Source organism: Phascolarctos cinereus, unplaced genomic scaffold, assembly GCF_003287225.1.
Source record: "Phascolarctos cinereus isolate Bilbo 61053 unplaced genomic scaffold, phaCin_HiC Scaffold_3;HRSCAF=262, whole genome shotgun sequence".
Taxonomy (NCBI): domain Eukaryota; kingdom Metazoa; phylum Chordata; class Mammalia; order Diprotodontia; family Phascolarctidae; genus Phascolarctos; species Phascolarctos cinereus.
The window spans coordinates 101,313,627-101,337,723 of NW_027555736.1; the positions used below are offsets into that span (position 1 = coordinate 101,313,627).

General features: G+C 38.4%; 1 protein-coding gene across 5 annotated transcripts in view; it reads right to left on the reverse strand.

The window, feature by feature from the left end:
• Positions 1 to 18,099, reverse strand: part of ADD3 (adducin 3) — a 167,135-nt gene extending 149,036 nt beyond the window's left edge. For 2 of the 5 annotated variants that reach the window (XM_078151066.1, XM_020987990.2), the window contains exon 1: positions 15,808 to 15,895. The gene's annotated coding sequence lies outside the window, so the exon portion shown is untranslated. Of the gene's footprint in view, positions 1 to 15,592; positions 15,644 to 15,807; positions 15,896 to 16,095; positions 16,116 to 17,959 lie in introns of those variants that run through there. The other 3 variants (XM_020987991.2, XM_078151064.1, XM_078151063.1) reach the window with 3 other exon arrangements.
• Positions 18,100 to 24,097: the final 5,998 nt, after the last annotated feature.

Consider the following 24,097-nt stretch of genomic DNA (forward strand, 5'->3'; position numbering starts at 1 on the left):
TCTATAAATGAGGGGTTTCAACTAAAATGATCTCTAACATTTCTTCCAATGCCACATTCTATGATTCTAGGTTGTCATAATCTTCCCAACCCCAGTTTCAGTGTAATGACCTCTTTCTTCATTTTAGGAAGAAAACAGTGGGATTGTTTTAAGAAGAGAACAAATGAGCCACACAAAAGGATTCTGTAACTATTGATAGCTTCCTCATGTGAGGCAGGGGCGAAAGAGGTGAAACTGGCAGAAAGCACCTGAGTGATAGAAGATGATGAAGAGGGGAGAAGGAAGAGTTCACAGTGGATGACTTCAATTTTTTTTTCTGTAAAAAATAAGGCAGGCTTCTGAACTGAGAGAGTGGGAGTAGGAGGAACCATAGGAAGTTAAGAAGGGATAAAATTTCAGAAGAGTCACTGTGGAGAGTGTGATAGTGACCTGAAAAGGTATAGGACTGCCTGGCAGCAGTGAGGGCCCAGTTGAGGTTATGTAACATAAATTCATAGTGAACCAGTCAGAACACTTGTGTGATTTTCTCTACCTTCCTTCAGCAGCATGTGTATAGGAGCAAATGTCGGGGTGATCCAATGCTGGGTATAAATCAAGATATGATAAGAGTGCTAGGGATTCAAGAGAGAGGGATAGTAAGTGTAGAGTTGAATTGATTCACTAAGGAAGGGGAAATGGAGTGAGAAGAGAGAGTGGCAAGACAGCTAAGGAAAAATATTTAGAACCTATAAAAGAAACAACCAAGTTTACTGTGCTTTTATATTAAGCAAATTCTCCTGCTACATTGCGAAGTCCTTTACAACTACAGATAAAAAGACATTCCAAAATCTGTGTCATGAGGCATAACTACCACCTAGCACAATTGTAGTTCTCTCAAAAGCAGAGGAGCTCTGAAGTTGTTTTGCTTGCAAAGAATTATCCCAGAGATGGAACTGTGAGAGAATACAACAGCCTTTCCGAAGGGCACTAACTTATTACAAACTGTACTACACAAGGAAAGAAATAGCTGGACTAAAAGCAAAAAGTAGCTATACTAAAAGTTCAGTGTAAGAATGCCTACAATATCTGTAACTTGCAACAGGAGATGTTGCTACTGTCAAGAAAATACGATGTGCTCTGAAAACATCTCAGAATATGTTATAGGAAGAACAGCTCTGTGCCAATTCAATCATCAAATCATATAGAGCCAAGTAGAAAGTAGATCTGGGGATGGAAGCTCATTTGCTTGAATTGTACTGAGGAGCAAATGACATTGGCCAAACGCCATCTTTATAAGCAAAAATAGAGGTGATTAAAAATGCAAGTTAGTCCCTAAAACAAAAGTATGGAACTTCTGGTTGAAAAATTATTCTGATACCTTCTCAATAACTACTATTTCCTTGTGCTACTCCACAGAAGATATATATATATACTCCATTTACAAAGGACTACCCACGCCAAGCAACTAGACTTCACAATAATGGAAAACTTCAGAATAATACACTATTCTTCATCTATAACAATGTTATTGATCTATAGTCAAGAGGAACAGAACTTTAAATTACTTTTTCAAAATGAGAATTTGTATTCTCTTACTCAGTCCCTACATTGTGAGCAGAATCTCACATTAATAAGTTAACTTTTTATGAGTTGGGGTCCAGCTACTAGAAATTTACAAGAGGTAAGGACCACTATTCAAAACTAGTATTTCCTAATTAAGTACCATTCTAGTCTCAGAATTTCCTAAGCACTCTGTAGCCCAGAAAGAAGCCCACTCAATTGACTAAAAAAAAAAAATCTACTGCCAGCATCGTCAAGCAAATAGTATTTCACAGTACCATTTAAATACAAACGTTTAGCTCTCATAATAATGTCAAATACAAAAACAAACAAACAAACAAAACTCCCAATCATTTGTAACAAAACAAGCAAGTTTACTGTGTGCTTCTTGTACTATACCAGCAAATGATAAGAAATGTTTATGGGTCGATCTAGGTTATCAGGTCAGTTTGCTAGAAAACTGTACCAACTAGGCTTACCAAAATACAACAGGTGGTCCATTGCCAATTCCAAAAAGTCACTCTACATAACAACTGATGTGGTGCCAATTTATATCAGGAGAGAAATAAGCAGATGGCAGAATCAAGGCATCCACTGACTCCTTAAATCATTATACCAACTAAATTTATGAACAGAGACATACTCTGAACAGACTTGCAAAATCATCTAATTTACTGGTAACAGAGAAATGGAAAGGCAAAATACCTTCCAATCCACAATGCCAATGAGGGAAGTGACACAAATCAAAGATAATGAAACAGTATTCTATCACAATGCTCCAGTTAGATACAATTCACTGTAATGTTTCAATTAATAGCTTTCCTTGAATTTCTAAAAAGGAAACAACTTAGCAATGGGGCCAAAGAAACAATAAGGAAATAGTTAAATAAAGAAAAACAGAAAACAGTTTCATCTTATACCCTTTTCTCCGGGAACTCTTTGCCATCTTCCAAACTAAAAAGTCCCAATAACTACAAACAAATAGGAGCCCTGGTTAAAGTTCTTTGTTCAGTCCACAAACATGGTAAAATGTCTTAAATTGATCAGAAAAATAAAGAATGTTACAATCATTGTGATTACTTTAAAGTATCTTATCAATTCATATTACAGAAGATTCTTCTTTAGTCCTAGGGAAACAAACCCAAGTGGCTAGGTCAAACACCTATACTTCTAACGACTCATAAAATACCTTCAGCTTTCCCTATAATTATTACTACTGAGGAGAGTTTACAATCACTATTGAAAATACTCTCCAAAAAAACCATACTGCTCAATTTACCCAAGTAGGACCCAATTACTCCCTCACAAAAGAGTATCTAGAAATGAAAAAAGCTAGTAAAAGTTATATTCTTTTAAAAACCCTAAATATTAGTTATATAGAAGTAATCACTTGCTATTTTTGTGTCTAACTTTAAAAATAAGGAATTAAGCAATGTACTGGAACCATCTATGATTTTGACTGCCTAAGAAAAGCACTGAAATATTTCCCCCCCACACTTTTAATGATGATTTCATATTTGCTAAGTTGTTGCTTTTTGTTGAACTCTCCACTTTCCCAAACACTCCAACAAGTACTGGATTCTCTTAGTCCTAGTCATATGTGTCTAGAACTCATGCGGCAAATACAATTAAAATTAAGCAGGCAGCAATTCCACTTGGCACTATGATCACATCAAATCCTACAAATGAAGTAGGGTCTGGTCTGTCCAATATTTGACTATATTATACACACATATACATATACATATATACATATATATATATACATATACATATATAATACACATATACGTATATATACACATATATACATATATGTATATATACATATACATATATATATGTATATATATATATATATGTATGTATGTATACACATACTTTTTTAAAAACTCTACTAGAGAGAGCACAACTCCAATGGGCTGGCCGTTGTTTCAATGTCAAATGTATGCTTGCCAAAAAGACTATTTTATGGAGAACTCACACAGGGCAAGTGCTCACATGGTGGTCAGAAGAAGCTATACAAGGATACTCTTAAGGTCTCTCTTAAGAACTTTGGAATTAATTGTGTCACAAGGAAGACACTGGCACAGGACCATCCAGCATGGTGTACTCTCATCAGAGAAGGTGTTATGGTCTATGAGCAAAGCAGAATTGAAATAGCTAAAAAAAAAAATTTGAGATGTGCAAATTTAGAAAATCCACCCCAAATGTTCACATGGATTATTTGTGCCCGACCTGTGGTAGAGCATTCTGAGCTTGTGCTGGTCTGATCAGCCATAGTCAGACACACTGTAGCCTGACTCTAGCATAGTAATGTCATTTTGGTGCTCTTGGAGAATGAAGGACAACAACCAAACCAAAACCAATTTGCCAAAAGCTCTTCCAGAAAACTCAGGTGCTGCACAATTTAGAGCTGACCATTCAGCCATTTCCCTAAAAATGCACAGAGCTAACAACAAGTCCAAAGTCAGGAAGCTGACTGGAAGAATGAGCAAACAAAAAAAGAATCCCACCATAAAGAGTTATGGTAATAGGACTCAAGATTCAAATCCTGAAGAATCAAATGTCTGCAAAACACCTATAGGTAAAACAAAACACACACACACACACACACACACACACACACACACACACACACAGAGAGAGAGTAACACAGTTTGGGTAGAAGTCAAAATAGAGTCTAAAAAGAGCTTTAAAAAAAGATTTTAAAATCCAAATGAGAGGGCTAAAGGAAAAATTGGAAAAGAAGTGAGAGCTATGGAAGGAAGATTCAGAAAGTGAAATAACACCTTGGAACAAGAGGACAAAACGTTACTCTAGAAAATAACTCCACAAAAATTAGAATGTCAAAAGCCCTGGGTGGAGGGGGATGTGGCACGGAAGAAAATATATAACTCATAGTAAAAAACAAAGAGAGATTAATTTAAGAATCAATGAACTACATGAAAGCCATGACAAAAAAAAAATCAAGATATCACATTCCAAGAATTCTTTTAAGAAAACTTTGTAGATCTCTTAGAACCAGAGAGCAAAGAAGAAATAGAATCCACTGGTTCTCTGCTAAAGGAAATGCCCAAATGAAAACTCTCATGAATATTATAGTAGAAAAGTCAGACAAAAGTAAAAAAAAAAAAGTACTGCAAGCATCCAGGAAGGAAAAAAAAATCAAATACAGAGGAGCCCCAGTCAAGATCACACAAGATTTAGGGGCACCATAATGAAGGACAGAAGAGCTTAGAATATATTCTAAAAAGCAAAAGGCTTAAAACCAAGAATAACTTGCACAGCAAAACTGGGTACAGTATAATCTTTCTGGGGAGAAAATAGATCTTTAATAAAAGAGAACTTCTAAACATTCCTGATTAAGAGGGGGAAAAAGACCAGAGATAAATAGAAACTTTGAAATACAAACAGGAATCAAGAGAAACAAAAAAGATAAACATGAGTGAGCAATTATAAGGCACTAAGTAAGACTAAAGAGTTTTCATTTATATAGGTAGATGATACTTTCCCCATTAGAACTCTATCATCATCAGGGATATATTTCTGATTATCTTAAAAGAAGAATGGAAAGGGATGAGAAAAGGATATACTAGGAAGAGAAAAAGGAAAGGAAGAATGGAAAATTATTTCACAACTGGGGTACATTATGTAGAAGTCTATACAAATAAGAAGAAGGGATGATGGAAGGGAACAGGTGACACTTGAACTTCACTTTGCTCTGAAGTGGTCAAAGAAGGGAATAATACAAATACACACATATAAGTTAGTTACAGGGTTACATTTCACTGTACAGGCTAAAAGAATGGAAAGGGGAAAAAAGGAAAGGAATAATAAGAGGGAAGACAGAATAAAGGACAGGATGACATCCAGTAACTAAAAGTTCCCTGGGTTTGAGGATCAACCAATAAGCATTTATTAAATGCCAATTATGTGCCAGGCATTGTGCTAAGCACTGGGGATACAAAAAGAGGCAAAAAGCAGTCCCTGCCCTCAAGGAGTTGACAATCTAATTAAGGAGACAGTATACAAATATATACAAAGTCAACTATATATAGGATAAGTAGGAAATAATTAACAGAGGGAATGTACCGGAATTAAGAGAGGTTGGGAAAACTTTCTGTAGAAGGTGGGATTTTAGTTGGAACTTAAAGAAAGCTGTCTTTCTTCCCCTCCCAGATCAAATTTTTTTTAAAAAGAGTCCATTCTTTGCCTCATTTCTTCTTCTTCTTCTTTTTTTGGTGAGGCAATTGGGGTTAAGTGACTTGCCCAGGGTCATACAGCTAGTGAGTATCATGTGTCTGAGGCCAGATTTAAACTCAGGTCCTCCTGTCTCCAGGGCTGGTGTTCTCTCCACTGCACCATCTAGCTGCCCCATTTGCCTCATTATTTATTAAGCCTTAATCACTGAATGGGCATTGCCTCAGTAAAACTGAGACCTGTTAAAGCCTTTGGCTTGAAAGGCCAACTGCATCCAGTTGTTCTGATCTATATCTGGCCACTGGATCCAGATAGCCTCAGAAGAGAAAGTGAGGCTGGTGATTTTGCACAGCTCTCCCTCACTTAAATCCAATTCAATTGTATGTCATGGCATCATCTGCCTGATGTCATGGTCCTCTTTGAAAACAAAGGACAAACAGCAGCATTAGCCAGAGTTGAAGAGGGAGAGCATTCCAGACATGGGGGATAACCAGAGAAAATATCCAGAGCCTAAATATATAGCTATTAGCTATATAATATATAAAGACATTTTATGTACATATGTATACGCATGTAAATATGAATGCATGGCTGTATATCTGGGTACATACATTACTTGATATCAACTACCATGTGAAATAAAGAAGCATATAGATTCATAGGTAATTAGAGCTAGAGGAGACCTTAGAGATAATCTAATCCAACCTCCACCCCCTTCATTTTATAGGAAACTCAGAGAGGTTAAGTGATTTGCCCAAGAGTACACAAACAATTAATGGCAGATGTACCAACACAAGTTTCCTGGCTTCTAGACCAGGACTCCTTTTATCATACCAAACAAGCAGTTTGTTTCTCAAGATTTTCCCTTGCACTGCCAAATAAGTATCGTGTTCTTATTTAGTACTAACATATTCCTGCATTACTGCACCTTGTTCTCTAGTAGTTGGCAAAAGGATCCCAATTTATTTATTGCATGAGGGGTTGGCAAGCTTCATTTACAAAAAGCTATGACTATTGTCTGCAACATTCACTAATGCCTAAAAACTTGCATACTTTAACCAAAGTTCAAGAAATGTAGGAACTCAGGGCAGCTAGGTGGCACAGTGGATAGAGCTCTAGCCTTGGAGTCAGGAGGACCTGAGTTCAAATCTGACCTCAGACACTTGACACTTACTAGCTATGTGACCCTGGGCAAGTCACTTAACCCCAATTGCCTCACCAAAAAAAAAAAAGAAAGCAAGAAAAGAAAAAGAAATGTAGGCATGGACCCATTTTATATGGTACTTATTACCCAAAAAAGGGACCAAAACATTTTCTACGTTTACACAGAGTCTAGTTTTGTAACTAATGGCAATGTGTTTTTTTTTCTTAAATACAGATTCCCAGAGTTTTTAAAACTTACTAAATCTCTTTCAAATGTTAGGTTTTGCTTTCTTAATAACAGAGTTTGCAACGACAAGAATCACAGAATTTTAGAGGTGGAAGAAACCTTTGCTCATCCTTCTCTTTTCCCTCAAATTTTCTACCCTTTTCCCTGAGGTTTTGATTTTCCCATTTATGTCAATTAGATAGAAATTTTTCAAATAAAGTGGTAGTGGTTTCTACTTCATTAGAAGTCTTTTTGAAAAAAAAGACTGTATAATCATTTTTAGGGGATTTTGTAGAGGTGATTCCTATATTGGTACTGATAGATCAAAATGACCTCTAAGGGCCCCTTTAACGAAATAAAGATAAAGCTCTTATACATTTTTACATTGTCTACAATCCTTAACATAGGGCTGGGAACAGAGTGAGTGCTTACTAAATATTTTGTGAGTAAAAGAAGTTTCCCATGGATAATTTTAATATCAGAAGATTTTCTTCAAAAAGGAATATTCACATTAACAAAACAGAATTCTTATATACGATTAGCTACTAATGTGAGAAGAAAAACTAAAGTAACCAAACTATTAAAGATGATCTAGTCCAACCTCATTTTATAGATGAGGAAATCCTAATCCAAAAGTCAACTACATGAAGACCACACAGCGAATTATTACACTTCTGTTTCAGAAATCAATTTTTAGCATGTTCCTACTACAACCTCTCCCACTGTTTCTCAAAACTATATTTTATATCACCTTGGGGGGAGTTCTCCATCATCCCTGCTTGATTTTCACAGCTACTCCATCATCTAATATAACCTCAAGCAATCAAGTATAGACTACTTAAATATCACTCCTTTATTTCTTTGAAGACATAAAGAGTACAAACCATATGGGAAAGAAAAGATGACTTGGACAACATTTTAACACAAGAACATAAGCACCATTTGCTAAATGACTTTCTTTCCTAATCCAGGAGTTCTTCCAGAGTAGTAACAAAAGTATCCATTCAGAACCCCATTTAAGTTCCTTCTCTGTCTGCCCTATCACCCGGAGTGCACACATACTTCCTCTGATATTAAAAATGATAATCTTATTGAATGTTCTTTCTCTATGCATTAACATGACAACTGAGGTCAAAAGAAGCACTGCAACTTAACAGTTACTAGCTCTGACTTATGGAGGATTAAAAGTAATATGCTTTTAAAGGGAGTCTTGGAAGAGCTTGATTCTAACATACACTTCCTTAGTTGAGCCAAATAACCTTGAGAATATTTTTGAGCAGAGAACTGTGTTAATCCCATCTCTTTCTGTAGGCTTTAGGCATTTTAGGAGAAGAGAGTATGTCAATAATATCATATTAAACAGGAAAAATGAATGCTTTCATTATGTCCTTGTAGGTACGGCCCTTAACAAGGAACTTCTTAGAAACACTGCAGGAAGCTAAGAGATTTAAGGGTGCACACCATGTCCCCATGCTACTGAAAACACTAGCAGTTTTACAAACTTACTCTTTCAACATTGTTGAAATTCCAGCTCCCTCAGCAGGGCACCCAACATCAGGAACAATATCCTTGAACAATATTCTTTACTTGCATACAATTCCCACTATAAGAAAATGAATTTAATAAATAACCCTAAATTGAGTGTAGTTCAATTTAACTCATATTAGGGTTCAATTCAGATTCCCCTACTTAGTATAAATGTGTACAAATGTCACATAAAAGTTGTTCTAGCATAATTAGAAAGTAGACAAAGTCACCTTCCCACTAAGCAAACTTAAAAAACTGCAAGTGTTCAGCTGGGTACTTCTTACTACTTCTCACTTGTTAGACAATTTTTGAAATTAAATTCATCTGCTTCAGGCCCCTGGGATACTTTTCAGTAAGTTACTGCTTGAATGCAATAATCATATCATATTTATATGCAACTGTCATTTCTATAATGCCTGAAGGTTTATAAAACACTTCTCACAACAGCCCTATCAGATAAAATACTTGTACTACCCATTCCCATTTTAAAAATGAGAAAACTGAAATTCAGAAGTAATGTTACTCTCCATGTCCATGATCACTAGTAAGTGGCAGACTTACCCCACTGCAACCCCACATCTTCTGATTCCAAATCTAGTGTGCTTCTTTTTAAAACCACAATAAAGTAAATTATATCCTAGCAGCATTTGAGTACCCTTAGGAAAGTTAAGAAGAAAATTGTTCCCTGTGTTACTGTCTACTACAGTCTTTAAACCTTCACTATATCACAAATGATTTTACTTATCACAAAATAAACACATGCCAGAGAAAATAAATCTGACATTTAAAAGTATGCACATTCATAAAATGAAAACTTAGTATCTTTCTTCCTTGCCCCATGCCTAGTCATTCTAATAATTGGAATCTATCTCTATTTCTGCTTCTACCTAGAGTCCAAAAAGAAATTAATGTAGATTTTTAAAATTTCCAAATTTACACAGTGTCTGGCATGTAGTAGGCACTTAAATGTTTGTTGACTTACAAAGGAAGGCTAGCTCAGTCATTAGGACAATCTGTTAAAGACAAGATTTGGTGTAACTGAACAGTACTTTATTAACCACTCAAATATAAGCTTTGAGTTACCTCAAATTTCCAGATGAAATTTTCCCCATTGGCATTCATCTAATTTTCTTTAACAATCTCATTTCTTAAAAGTATTAAGTGAACTTATTTCCTTTTCTGCCATACTCCAAGAATTCACTATCTCATTAGAGTGGATATACTCTTTTCAACAAAGCTTGCAATCCTATTCTATGCTTTAGTAAATGAATGGTCTTTTCATGAATTTCTATGCCTGAAAAAAAAAATTCATCACCTGGTGGTCAGCCTTGTGGTGATGAACCCTGACTACATCAGAGGAGTACAAAATCTGGCAGATCCTAACAATATAGAAAGGCTTCAAGTCACTGCTATTGGCTGAACACCAGCTAAATCTGGAGACGTCCACTCTTAAGATTTTTTTAATCTTTTTTTTAATGTTAAAAGCTCTTCCCCATTTTACATTAAATAATTTTCTGTTCTTCCAATTCTGTCTTACATTGTAAACTTGACAAGGTTGTAAATTTCTTAATTAGAATGTAAGGACAGGAATTGTTCTGTACCCCATGCAGTTCTTTAACATAAGGTTTGGCACAATAAATGTTCACTATTTGTAGAGGCAATGAATTTCAAGGAAACAATTTCTAAGTAAAATTGATGATAATTTGCTAATACTATGAGATAAAAATAAACTAACCAAGCCACTAAAACTTCTACCCATCCTTAATCCAAAATCCACTTGGAAATCCTAGGTAATATAAAGGGAGCACTGCTATAATGCAGAATGGGGGCTATCTTGGATCCCGACCAAAATAATCTAATTAGGAGTATGAAAAGGATTTCATGAGTCTCACCTACATATGCCATAGCATGAACTCCAAAATAGGAATATAGAGTATTAATAGGCACAATAGTGTAGTGGAAGGTGTGCAGAATTGGGTATCAGGGGTTCTGAGTTCAAATCCTGAGTAATTACCACTAGCTGTTAGTCCTTGGATAAGTATTTATCCTCTACACCTCAATTTCCTCCTTCCTAAAATAATACGGCGATACAATACATTATGACGTTCAGTTTGAATTTTTAACAGTTACAGTTGTTGTGGATGTTATAGATACACATACAACAAAAAAATCACTTTCACATTAGATTCTGCAATTAATTTTTGTATTTAAGTGGTATGATGAGCACAAGCTGTGGCTTTTATGTTTTCTCTGGATTTCAACTTTAACCAACAGTTCTTTCCCTGAATAACAATGGATATATTTTATTGCACTAAATTATCCACTCAAATATGTGTCATATATCTGTGGTACATCAACCTGAAAACTATACTTTTTAATTTCATAAATACTTAACTAACAAATAGAATGGTACAAGAAACAAAAATGATGTAATTCAAAATCAACAATCATGCTAGGAAACAGCCACTTAAATACATTACAGGCAGCACTGCAGACTGGTTCAATTATTTTGGAAAACAATGTTATGGAAATAAGGACCACAAACTTGATCAAACCTTTTGATCAAACTGGGGGATCTGTAGAACTCCTGGTATGGGAACTCCTTTAACTGGTTGCATATCAAAACCAATCTGTGACTTTATGTAAGATAAGCAGTTATTTAAGTATAGCAGTAAGAGACTGAATGACCTGCTCTGGGTCACACTGCTGGTAGGAGGGGTAGGATTTAAATCCAGATCTTTTTGACTCCCGAGTCTGGCACTGTTCACCAATCCATTTGGATGTGATTTAAGATAATAAATACTATAAAAGGAGAAAAGGTACCTATCTCCACAAAAATATTCATAGCATAGCTATTCTATTTGTAATAGGAAAAAATTTGAAACATCCTATATGTTCAACAGTGACTAATACTGGCATGATAAAAATATTTAAGCATATACAATTAAATTTAAAAAAAAAAAGAAAAGAAAGCCATGTCAAAAGCAGCTGACTTTCAGCCAGACATAGACATGGACACACTTTGGAGCTTATTTGTTAATTTATTTGGTTCTCCTCTGTTACATGCTAACAGGCTTGTGCAATATTTCACTCATTATTTTATGTTTATTTTGTTGATGATTAAGTTTACAATAAAAATGCCTAACTATACCTAATTTAGTTTATAATTAATTTGTTCTATGTGCCAATTATCCTGCTGAGACCAAAACACATTGAAATTTGTACCATCACCAGTTATTCCAAAGAATTTAAATGGTTTAGGATACAAGCAAAAAAGTACATTGTTTTGTTTTTGTGTTAAAAAGAAAGCAGAAATTAGGAGGCAAGTGGTATTATATAAAAAGGTTTTAAGAAAATGCAATCTTTTGCTAATGGGCCATTAGCAACTGAAGTTTCACACACTGAATCAATGAAGAAACAAAGTAACAACATGATATTAGTATGTGCTTCAAAAATGCTTGATTCTAGGTGGTATAGTAGATAGAGCATCCACCCTGAAATCAGGAAGACCTGAGCTCAAATCTGGCTTTAAAAACTTAATAGCTCTGTGACCCTGGGTAAGTCACTTAACCCTTATTTACTTAAAAAAAATGCTTGATTCTAGAGGGAACTGTGCCCACTGGGTATGGGTGTAGCATATTACTAGACTAGCTCATAGCAGTGGCCTTTACTACTTATCATCATTTAAATGTTTAACATCTTGAACACTAAACTCTTCCTTCCATCATTTTATCTACACACAGGTTGTCTCTATCAAAACATCATTTTCCAAAATCAAAAGATAATCCACTTGCCGCAGATACATAAATCACTTTTAGAGATTTAGCTGTAATCTTCCACCTGAGTAACGTGTTTAAAAAGGCTAATAATGCCTGACCATAGAAAACACTTATGTGTTGTACAGGAAATTCCTACTTTGAGTCAGGGTTGAATTAGACAATCTCTAAGGATCCAACTGGTTCTTAGAGCAGATGACCAGGAGTCTTTTGCCTACCATAGAAAAGCTTTCTTTTGATTTTTAGTACTCTCTCCAGTGCCTATAAATAGTGGTGACACAGCCTCTTTATCTGATAGGTAGCATGACACCTTTCCTTAAAAAAGACATGCTATCACTGATTACTATACACCAAACTGATAGGCTGATAACTACTGTTTCTCAGAATTTCACACCCACTCTATATTGCTTCAAGTCATTTCAGGGTGAACTAATGACTTTTCTTCTGCTTACACTACTTTCCATTGCCCCTCCAGAGTGCTTGGAACATAGCAGTTCTCTTAAAGTAAGAGAAAAATGGCAAGTAACAAATAGCTTTGAAAACAGTAGCCTGACTACATTCTGAATCTATGTTCTATTTTTCTATTCAGTCTTATTTGTCTTTTTGACTCATGAAATCATTTATGCCAGATATGAGACTTAGCACAGTCAGCAAAACACAAAAGCTGGGTGGTCACCACTTGTTACAGAGCTTTAGTTTAGTCAGGGACATTGTTGGATGTATGTCATAGTCTATTAGTGTGTCAAAAGGCACTACGGTTTTGATTAACTATTTGATAATTCAATCCAGTGTCTACTGGCATTCACCCATACCTCATACTCTTCAGAGCTAAATCTTGTAGGAACAAGTAGTTAAAGTTAGCAATGAGATAGAAAACCTACACTTTTTCCATTTTCTTTAGCAAGTCAACCATTTCTGTTTAAGACATACATACTTTAAAGATACTCGTAGGATAGGAAACACTTATTTTACATGTATTACATTTTCCTAAGTAATATATTATTAATTTATATTCAAGAAAACAATATAAAGCACCTTTCAAAGCTGGCTAGTTTGGTTTCTTTTTAACAAATTATATAACTAAAAAACCCCCCTAACAATATGTTATCTAACAGCATTAGATAACTAGGTGCATTAGACAATAAAGTACAGTAAAATATAACAGGCCAGACAGAGTAAGGAAGGTCTAGGTTCAAGTTCTAATGCCCCAGGAAAAGACACTTAACCTATCAATGCCCCAGGCAACTCTCTCAGATTCAGAGTTAATTTAGTAGCCAAACTGACCACCAGGAGGGAGTTTCCATACTGATGAAATAAGAGATTCCCCCTCCCCCTCCATTCAAAATACACTTAAAAAAAATTAAAAGCTAGCCATCATCTGAGTCTCTGTGCTTAATAATTGACATATTTTAATATTTGGAAAATAACTTAAATACATTGTCTCATTTCATCCTCACAACAAAGTGGTGAGGTAAGTAATATAGGGGTTACAATCCTCATTTTTACAAATGAAAAAACTGACTAAATTGGTTTCAGTCACAAGAGTAGGAAGTGTGAGAGAAGACCCAAACTCAGGTTTGCTCAGCTCCACAGTCCAGAGTGTTTTATGCTGTATACTGCTTTGCTTAGAAGTTAACAGAATGAAATCTTCAGAAAGCTAAAAATTTAAATTTTTTAAAAGGAAATTAACCTATGTCTCCGGCTTATCCTTCACATGATTAAACATTCACTTGCTTTAACCAGGAAAAGTGAATTTTCTATCAGTTCAAAACATTGCTCCAAACGTTTCTACTAAAGTTATAAAAGTAAACTGACTCCCAAATAAGAATAAACTGAGACTGGTTCCCAAGCCATCTCACTTTAGGAGAGTACTCGGATTGAGCAAAGCATTTCAAAAAGATTTATTCTTCACATAAATCAGAATGCTACCCAAGAAGTTGGGCCAAGTTAAATCGAGCTGGAAATTGAATTAGGGGAGAGGCAGCTAGGTGGCACAGTAGATAGAGCTCCAGCCTTGGAGTCAGAAGGACCTGAGTTCAAATCCCACCTCATTAAACTCAAAAGTATATGGAAGTGATTGTTGATAAATAAAAATAAATTAAGAAAAAAAATCCGGCCTTAGACACTTGACACTTAACTGTGTGACTGTGGGCAAGTCACTTAACCCCGACTTAACACCAAAAAACAAAAAAACAAAAACGAAATTAAATGGGGAAAATCTCACACTAGCATTGAAGAACCCCATCAATAAATGCAGCTATTTCATAATGCTAATCTTAAATGATTACAGAGCATAACAACTGCATGCACTGGAATGGATCTTGCAGGTACACAGGTGGCAAACTTTCCCCCAAACCCTTTCAATTTCATCAATCCTGAGAATCCTTAACCCTAGGAGAGCCTCAGCAATTCGTTTGGAAATTAGTAATTTCACTTACACACTTTTCAAAGGTGACCTATTTGAAATCAAATCTCTGCACCAACGTAGCTCACCTGAAATCATTCCAGACATTTTAATTAGAGGAACCCAACCTGCCCTAGTTGCCCATATCCTTGCTTTGGATTATAAACCTTTTAACTTCAAAGAGACTGCCCATACCCAGGAAAACAAGCAAACCAAATCTGCTGTGACCTCTTGTCACCCTGGGCAGACAGCACAGCCTAACTTTGGGCGTCTGGGGGAGTGGGCTTTCTCTCCTTTGAAATGCCTCTGTTGAAAGTTAAAAGGGGACACGGTTTCAACGTTCTCCCCGCACACCTACCCTACACTTCCCTTTCTTTCCGAAAACCACCTTTTGCTTGGAATTGATCTTCTCACCTACAGCCTCGGCCCCCCCCCATGAACTAGAGGGGTTCGAGTCTTCTCCAGGCCCGGGGAACTAGAAAGCTTCGACACACACACACACACACCCCGCCCCCGGGGGAGAAGGAACAAGTATGTGTCACCAAAGCTGCGGATCGGCTTTGGAAGATTACCCCACCGTGGGGGGCACCACAAGTACGCACAAGCCTGCAGGGTATCCCCTTCCCACCCCCTCCCCAGGAGGCACACGCAGCCCCAGCAGCCCGGGCCTCCAGCCACCCCAGTTCAGGTGCTTCGGGGCTCGCGCCACCCCAGCCGACTCTTTCTCTCCCCGTGATTAGCACCCCCCTTCTCCCCCTGGGGGGGGTGACTTACCTGAGGCCATAAAGGGGCAACCAATAGGAAGACAGCTCTGCGGCGCTGGCCCCCGTCCACGCCGCCCCCTCCCCTCGCTCGAGGCCCGACCCCCTGGCAGAGATCTCCCCCCCCTTTCCCCTCCACTCTCACACCCCAGCCAACCGCGGCGCGGGAAGCTGGGCTAGGGCACCTCCTCCTCCAGAGCTCTCCTCCAGCGCTCCCCTCCGCATTACCTCGGGGCGCGCAGCCGGCTTTGTGCTTCCCTCCCTGCGCCTCGGCTCCGGGCTGCTGAGGCTGCAGCCGCCTGATCTGCCTCAGCTGCCGCCGCCGCCGCCCCTCCCCCGGGGAAGGGAGGGAGGACGGAGGAGGGGAGGGGCCGGGGGAGCGAGCGAGCGCGCGCGCGGGGCGCGGATCCCTCTCCCGCAGGAAGCGGCGACACCTGGGTCGCAGCCGCCTCCTCCTCCCCTCCTCCTCCTTATGCGGGTTTGTTTTTTTAAAGCCCTTCCTTCCTCTCCTCTCACCCCCTTTCCGAGGCGACCGTTATGGGCAGCTCCCTCCGGCGGGACCGGCCTCCACGGCTCGACTCGCCCGCCCCCTCGACCTGGCCCCGCCCCTCCTCGGGCAGCCCAGGCCCCGCCCCCTCCCTGCGTCTGGGCTCTGGGCGGGGGGGGGGGTGTGCCGCGGCGGAGTCTCCCCTCCCACCTCCTTCCTATTCCCTCCTCTTCCCTCCTCTCCCCGCTGGTCGGGCGCGCGTCCGCCTGCTAGTCCTTGGGGCCGAGGCGGCCTCTGTGATGGGGGCGGGGGCGGGGACGAGGACGAGCCTGGCCAAAAAGGCTGCGGCGGCCCTAGGCGCCCCCTTCTGTCCTTAGGGCTGGGATGCATCCTCTGCCATCACGTCCCCTCTGGGAGGGCCACCGCAGGGGCAATCTGAATGCGGACGGACAGGAGAATCCAGGCCCTCACCCCACCGGCCTGATCGCGCCCCCTTCCTCTGGCTCTGCTGCCCAGCGAGCGTGAGCGGGCATCGCTCCCTGATTCTGGCCGCGCGCGTGGACTCACACTGTGGAGGCAGTCACTGCAGTCCTCTCCCAGGATCTGAGGAGAGAGGCTTCAGTCACACACAGGAGAGACAGACAGTAGAGGCAGAGACAGAGAGCCTCCTCATTCTCAAATCTGTCTGTTTCTCTGCATGATGCGGAGCATCTGGATTTATGTGTCTGCCACGGAGATGTCTGTCTTTTTCTCTCCCGGACAAGTTACAAAAGCTCCCCGCACCCCCATGGAAGACAGTGAACTAAGACAGCAGTGCCACCTTTCAAAGCACACCTTGGGTCAGCCAAACTTTGTAACCTCGTAGTGGTCCCATAAAGTAATTTCAGGGGTGTGGCTCTACACGTGACACACGGCCATCCACCTCAGGAAGGGTACGTTTTCCTCATAATCCTATCCTTGTAGCAGAATTCCCATCGATGCACACCATGTCTAGCACACCCCCAGACTTGCACGTCCCTCACAAGCACATGTCTTCCACAGGCACGAATAGATGTCTCCCACGCCCACCAAGAGGCACGCCCCTCCCTAGCTCCTTTCTGGCTGTTATTCCCTCTGGGTTATCTCCACCGAAGGTATACTGTGCAAACTTCATTCCCACTGTCTCCCTTCGTTCCCTTAGGAAAGGCGACAATTCACTTTCTCTCCTCTCCAACACAGCCTCCTCACTTCAACTGTGCCCCTCGTTCCTCTCTCGGCATATCTCACACCATCCCCCTCATCAACTTTATCTCCTCCCTCTAAAAATGTGCTAATTAAGATGTAGTACTCTCTTCTTTTCAACATTTGAAGTGTGGAAAATGAAGCTTGTCTTGGCACAAGAAATGATTAATTTACCCTTCTCATTTTCTGACTCTCCTGGACTAGGGCTTTAGGAGTTTGACTCTGCCATAATTTTCCATCTGCTTAAAATGTACTGTATATATACACCATACTACCATTATTATTTTAAACACCCTTAAAATGATAAGGAGTGCTGTCTGTTCTAAAATACAAAGATTTGGAACATGCACATTTCATTTTAGCTCGTCAGTGGTTAGAAGGGAGAAATACTGGGAGGGGCTTGAAATTTTCTTGCATTTAAAAAGCAAAAACGAAAAGCTTTGCATGCCACAGGATGAGCCTTTTTAAAAAATGAATGTCATAAAAGTATCCCTAGTGCAGCTACAATGTAATAATCTTCAAAATACAGGGTACATTTACTAAACAAATCTATAAACCCCAAAAGGAATACCGATTAGCATAATCCATTTTAAACACGTTTGTTGAGCAGTCTTTCCCATTAACATCCCCCTTCACATAATCACTAGAGAAAGGAATGGAAGATCTGCTTACCTAACCTCCGTTCAAAGCTGTAACGTCCACTATGTATGTTCGTGTGTGTATATATGTCTTTCCTTCTTTAGGTGTGGATTCTGCAGTGCTGCACAGAAACACACTGCAGCTACAGCACTTAGTCGCAGCAGCAAGAGCAGCAGCAGCAGCAGCAGCAGCAGCAGCAACTCCTCCAATACTGCCTGTAGTAAAGTGCGCTACTTAGCAGAGGCTCTGCAATTACCACTGGAGCTCACTGGAGAAGAGAGTTCTGTCTTAAAGCCATGACTATTTTTCCCCCCTCTAACGTTACTTCATAAGATGTAGAAAGGGTGGATGTGGAGATTATTTTGAACTGAGAAAAGCAGTACAGCTGTAGGAGGTCAAGGTTAAAATTAACAGTGATTGAGGCTAAGATTTAACATGACTTAATAAAACACTGGAAACAGTTTTTAAGAGCCCTGCTAATTTCAAACACTGAGGGGGCAGGGTGAAATAATAGGTACACATGACCTGCAACTACTGTGTATTTGGAGCCAATATTTAATTTCCTATCATTACTCTATAATGATGTATGCATAAAAATGAACCTATGTAAGATTAAGTGCATGAATGGAGTTACAAAACTCCCATGCATGTATTTAGCAGCAATGGATATGTCCTATCAACACACATTTGTAAGCTTATTTGAGACATTGAGTGAATGACGATAGTAGGGAATATGACAGATTTCAATTTCTACTCAATGCTTTTGCAACCATATAACAAAATGATTTATAGAATTAACAATGGAAAGGAATATGTAATATCAGTATAGAATGAAATTAGATAAGAACTACTGATGTATTATATTTTTGTAACAATTCTAAATATATTCAATATTAAATACAGCAAAACAAGATCTCATAACTATATTAACTTGCTTTAAGTGAAGGTGATGCTATATTTAGGCAGTTAATGTATACTTGATGATGTATGAAACTGTAGTGTGTACTTTTTTTAAATAACCTTTAGAGTCTGTATTTTGTATTTTAAATTTTGTCCTTAACGTTCCACTAAGACAAGTTTATCATTTAACTTCTAATATTACTTTCAGGTGGTAAATGAAGAAGACTGGATTCAAGATAAGAATAGCAGGATTAAAATTAAAATACGGAGCTTCAGATTCTGAATCTGCTTCTACTTCTTGATATATTGTGCGACATACTGTTCATGACAGGCCTGCACAACATATAATCCAAGGGCTGCTTGTGGCGGACCAAAGGATTTCCCAAGGCCTGCAGAAAAGGTAGGCTTGCCACTGCATACACACCTGTTTGTCATGTGACCTATGGCAACCAACCATTATCAGCCTGTCTCTAGTCTAACCTATCTGCAGCCCAAAGAAGTTTAGCCTATTTTAATTTTGGCCCCTAACTTATGCCAAGTTGTGCAGGTCTGGTTTATGAGCTATATGACCTTGGGTAAGTCATTTTTATCTTTATGAGTCTTCAAGTTCCTCATGTATAAAAAAGGAGGTTGTAATAGATTACCTTCTCTTCCAGATAAAAAAATCTATCATTTTATAATAACTTATGGCTATCCAAGCTCTGGGCTGACATCGACTGGATTTCATCCTAGGGGCTACACTAAAAATATTAAGTGTCACTTTGGTTCTTTTGATCTGACTATGACTTTTTTTCTGGGAAAATTTCCAAATATACTTTATGTCTTAATTTACATAAATGTGGTTAGTAGCATTCTAAATTCCCACAGAAGCATCCAATGAACAAATGCATATTAATTACAGGAAAACTTTTATTTTGCCCCACAGAAAATGCAGAAGATGCATAGGACTCACCAGAGCCTGTAAATAAATGTAGGAAACACATAGAAGTCTCACAAGCCCACAAACAAACAATACAATTCTCTACTTTCTTTGATAGGTCTGCCTTTTTCACCTGTAAAATCCTTCTGACTCAATACTACCCCATAATTTTAACTTCTCTCAGAAAGACATCAAACTTGAGATTCATGATAAAACAATATCCTGACATTCTGATGAATTCCTTTGTTCCCTATGGTGGTAATCAGTTCCTTTTAAATTTGTAGTGTCACCCTTTAGTCTGGACTCCCACTCCCAAGGGCAAATATTATTTGAAGCTGTTGGGCCCTTCTCATCAGACCTCTACTGCCCAAGTAACTCAAGGCAGTAAGGGGAAGGAAAGTCCAGGTCTTCTGCTCTCTTACATCATGTCTTTTGTCCCTTACTGGCCTCCACATGCAAGGCCCACCCATGAGGGTGATCCTCTTATTTTTCAAGAAGTATATTGTTGAAGAACTCCCCAGCCCTCTCTAAAAGGCAGCTCTTTGAATTCTTTTATTTGTTTTTTTTTTTCTTGACCCTCAAGGCTGTTATAGTCCAAGCAATTTCCTTTCTTTAACTAGAAGACTAAATTGTAGGATTATGCTACCTAGGAAATTTTTCTCTAACAAGGAGATTCGGTTTCAAAAATGACATTGTCCACAAACTCCCCTTTAGGGCCACATGGGCAAGCACATGTAGGTCTATGATATTTCAACATTCCCCAAGATGATGCCATCTCTTGAGTTAGGAAAGATTACTCTCAGGAATTCTATTTCCATGTGCTTTTTTGCTCTCAAGCAGTCATTTATGGCTCTGGGTTGGAGAAGGATGTCCTAGGTATTAGGTAAACCTTAGCTTTGTGCTCGATCTTTTAGTTACAAAGGCAAAATTGGGAAAGAAGCCAAAAAGGAACTGAACACATTCTTCAGCTCACTTTTATAGGTCAGCACAAAAGATGATTCCTTCCAATAGAATCTGTTGTCCCAAGATCTTCTTGGAGTCAGCCTCAGTCACTAAATCTGTTCCCTACGAAGCTCCAAGGGACAGCTCCAAACCAACCAATTCTTCTCTGTAAGGACAGCCTTAATAATGGAATTTTCTTTTGTCCTCCTAACAAGGAGCTAATAGACATGTCTATACCCTGTACAAAAAGACAAAAATGGTAGGGATTTAACAGAAGTAGAAGAGATTAAGAAGGGACGGTAAGAATATATAGAAAAACTATGCAAGAAAGATTTTAACATCATTGATAACCATGATGATGTGATTATTGATCTAGAGCCAGATATCCTGACTAATGAAGTCAAGTAGACCTTAGAAAGCATTGCTAACAATTACTAGTGGAGGTGACAGAGTCCCAGCTGAGTTATTTAAAACCCTAAAAGATGATGCTGTTAAAAAAAAAACAAACAAACCAAAAAAAAAACCCAACAGTGGCCACTGGATTGGAAAAGATCAGTTTACATCCCAATCTTAGAGGGCAATGCCAAATAATATTCAAATTACTGAACAATTGCACTAATTGCACACGCCAGCAAGGTTATGCTTAAGATTCTGCAAGCTAGGCTTCAGCAATATATGAATCAAGAACTACCAGAAGAGCAGCCTGGTTTTTGAAGAGGCAGATGAACTAGAGACCAAATTGCCAACATTTACTGGATGGGGAAAGCAAGGGAGTTTCAGGGAAAAAAAAAAACCCAACTACTTCTGCTTCATTGACTACACTAAAGCCTTTTAGTGTGGGGATCACAACTAAATGTGGCAGGTTCTCAAAGAAATTGGAGTAGTAAATCATCTTACTTGTCTCCTGAGGAAGCTGTATGCAGGCCAAGAAACAACAGTTAGAACTGAACATAAAACAACTGATTGGTTTAAGATTAGAAAAGGAGTGTGACAAGGCTGCATATTGTCACCTTATTTAACTTATATGCAGAGTACATCATGCATAACGCCAAGCTGGATGAATCAAAAGCTAGACTTAAGGTTGCCAGGAGAAACAGCAACAATCCCAGATATGTAAATTGTACTACTCTGATGGCAGAAAGTGAAGAATTATAGCAACCTCTTGATGGGGTGAAAGAGGAAGTTATAAAAGTTTGAACTTAATATAAAAAAAACCCCTAAAATCTTGGCAACCGGTTCTATCACTTCCTGGCAAGTAGAAGGAAAAGAAATAGAAGTAGTGTCAGATTTCTATTCTTAGGCTCAAAGATCACTTCAGACAGCAACTGCAGTCATGAAATTAAGATGCTTGCTCCTTGGAAGGAAAGCTATAGCAAATCTGGACAGCATACTAAAAATCAGAGATGTCACCTTGCCAACAAAAATCCAAATAGTAAAATCTATGATTTTTCCAGTGGCAATGCATGGCTGTTAGAGTTGAACAATAAGGAAGGTGAATGCACAGAATCAACACTTTCAAATTGTGGTACTAGAGAAGACTTTTGAAAGTTCATTGGACAGCAAGAAGATAAAATTAGTCAATACTTAGAGAAATTAATTCATGCTATTCACTGGAAGGCCAAATGTTGAAGCTCAAGCTTAAATCCTTTGGCCACATAATGAGAAGACAAGACTCATTGGAAAAGACCTTGATTTTGGGGAAGATTAAAGGCAAAAGGAAAAAGGGACAGCAGAGGATGAGATGGATAGAGAGTGTAATGGAAACAATGCACATGAGCTTAGACAGACTTTGGGAGATAGTGGAGGATAGAAGAATCTAGTGTGCAATTTTCTTATGGGGTCAAGAAGAGTCAGACACAATTCAAAAACAACAAATACCCTGTACAGGGAGGAGATATGGAGAATCAAAGATTTTGTGCCCTCTAACAGGAGAGAGGGCATGGAGAATCATAAAAATCTGGTAAGCTCATCAGTTTGATAGGGAATTCCCTGACATTATGATTCTAAATGATATATCTTAGTTGTTTTGTGCAGGTGCTTCTAGCTCAAAGCTGTTGGTGGTCTCCACTGCCCAACCCCTATCTCCTCTACTCCACTTACCCAAACACATACATACATACACATACACACATGAAGTTTCAATCTTATTTTAGGAGTACCAGGGAAACTCACCATTTACAGGTTAATCCTTTCATTAAATATGCAATAATTTTCTTAAGTGTATAATCACCACCCTAATTTAACTACTTTAGAGTTTGGTGTTTTGTTTGTAAAACTTTATTAAATGAGAATCCACATCTATTAGGAAAAATACTAATCTAACATAGATAATTATAATATTGAATAATTAATAACTGAAGTGTGTTTAGAGATGTAGCAAAAAGTTAAATTTACATTCAACCATTCACTACACATTTGGGGGGAAAAGGCAAACATTGGTAAAATGTATAAATTAAATTAATTTGCTATCAGGATTTATCCCAGTAGGGGGGTAGGAGGGAAAGTTTTATATGGAGAAAATTTTTTTAAAAATGAAATATGACAGCTGCATGCTTTTTTTTTTTTTAAAAAGTAGTGCTATAGACAATTTTGTGGGTGTCTTCCAGAAACTTGGTTTAGATACACTAACTAGCCAGGCCTTCGCCATCTTGAGCTTTAATCTCAAGGCCCTAAACTCTCTGTCTAGTCAATTGGTTTCACTAAGTCCTCATGATGCTAGCATTTCTTTTAGTTTATATATTCAGACATGCCTTCCAAGAGAAAAAGTTAATTTGGGAGCCATTTAAGGGCAAACAGAGGCTTAATTTTGGCCTTTAGAGCTGCCTCTTGGAAAGCTGGAAGCTTTGAATTAGACATGAATATTTTCCCTTAGGTTATGATTCTGCTTAAGTTGTGTACCTGATGAGGAAACTGACATTGGTCAGTTAGTCTCCAATTAGTCTCCAACCATTAGTCTCCAATTTCAAGAGAATTTGGTTTACAATCTGGACTATATTTTATGTTACACTAAATAGGATATGATCTGTGCCTGGCAGGACAGGTCATCATTTTGATGTTAAGTTCCTCACATAGAGAAAGAACCAAATGAAATTAATTTCTTAGTTCCCTTTATATGTTTGTATTTATCTTCTGTCCACACAGTGTGTTCTTTCTAACTCACTTCCTATGTGATAACTGCCATATAAAGAAACTTATGGAAAAAAAAGAGAAACATATGGCAAATATGTGGATGGTTCTGGATCAAAAAATAAACAAATGAGTTTCATATGATATAGGACAGTGACTCTAATATAGCTTTGTATTCTCCTTTGCATATGGTAGATGCTTAATAGGTACTTCTTGAATGTGTTCTTGAGTGAATGAATGAAAATACTTTTGTCTAGAATATGTAGGAAATTGAGAGAAATAAT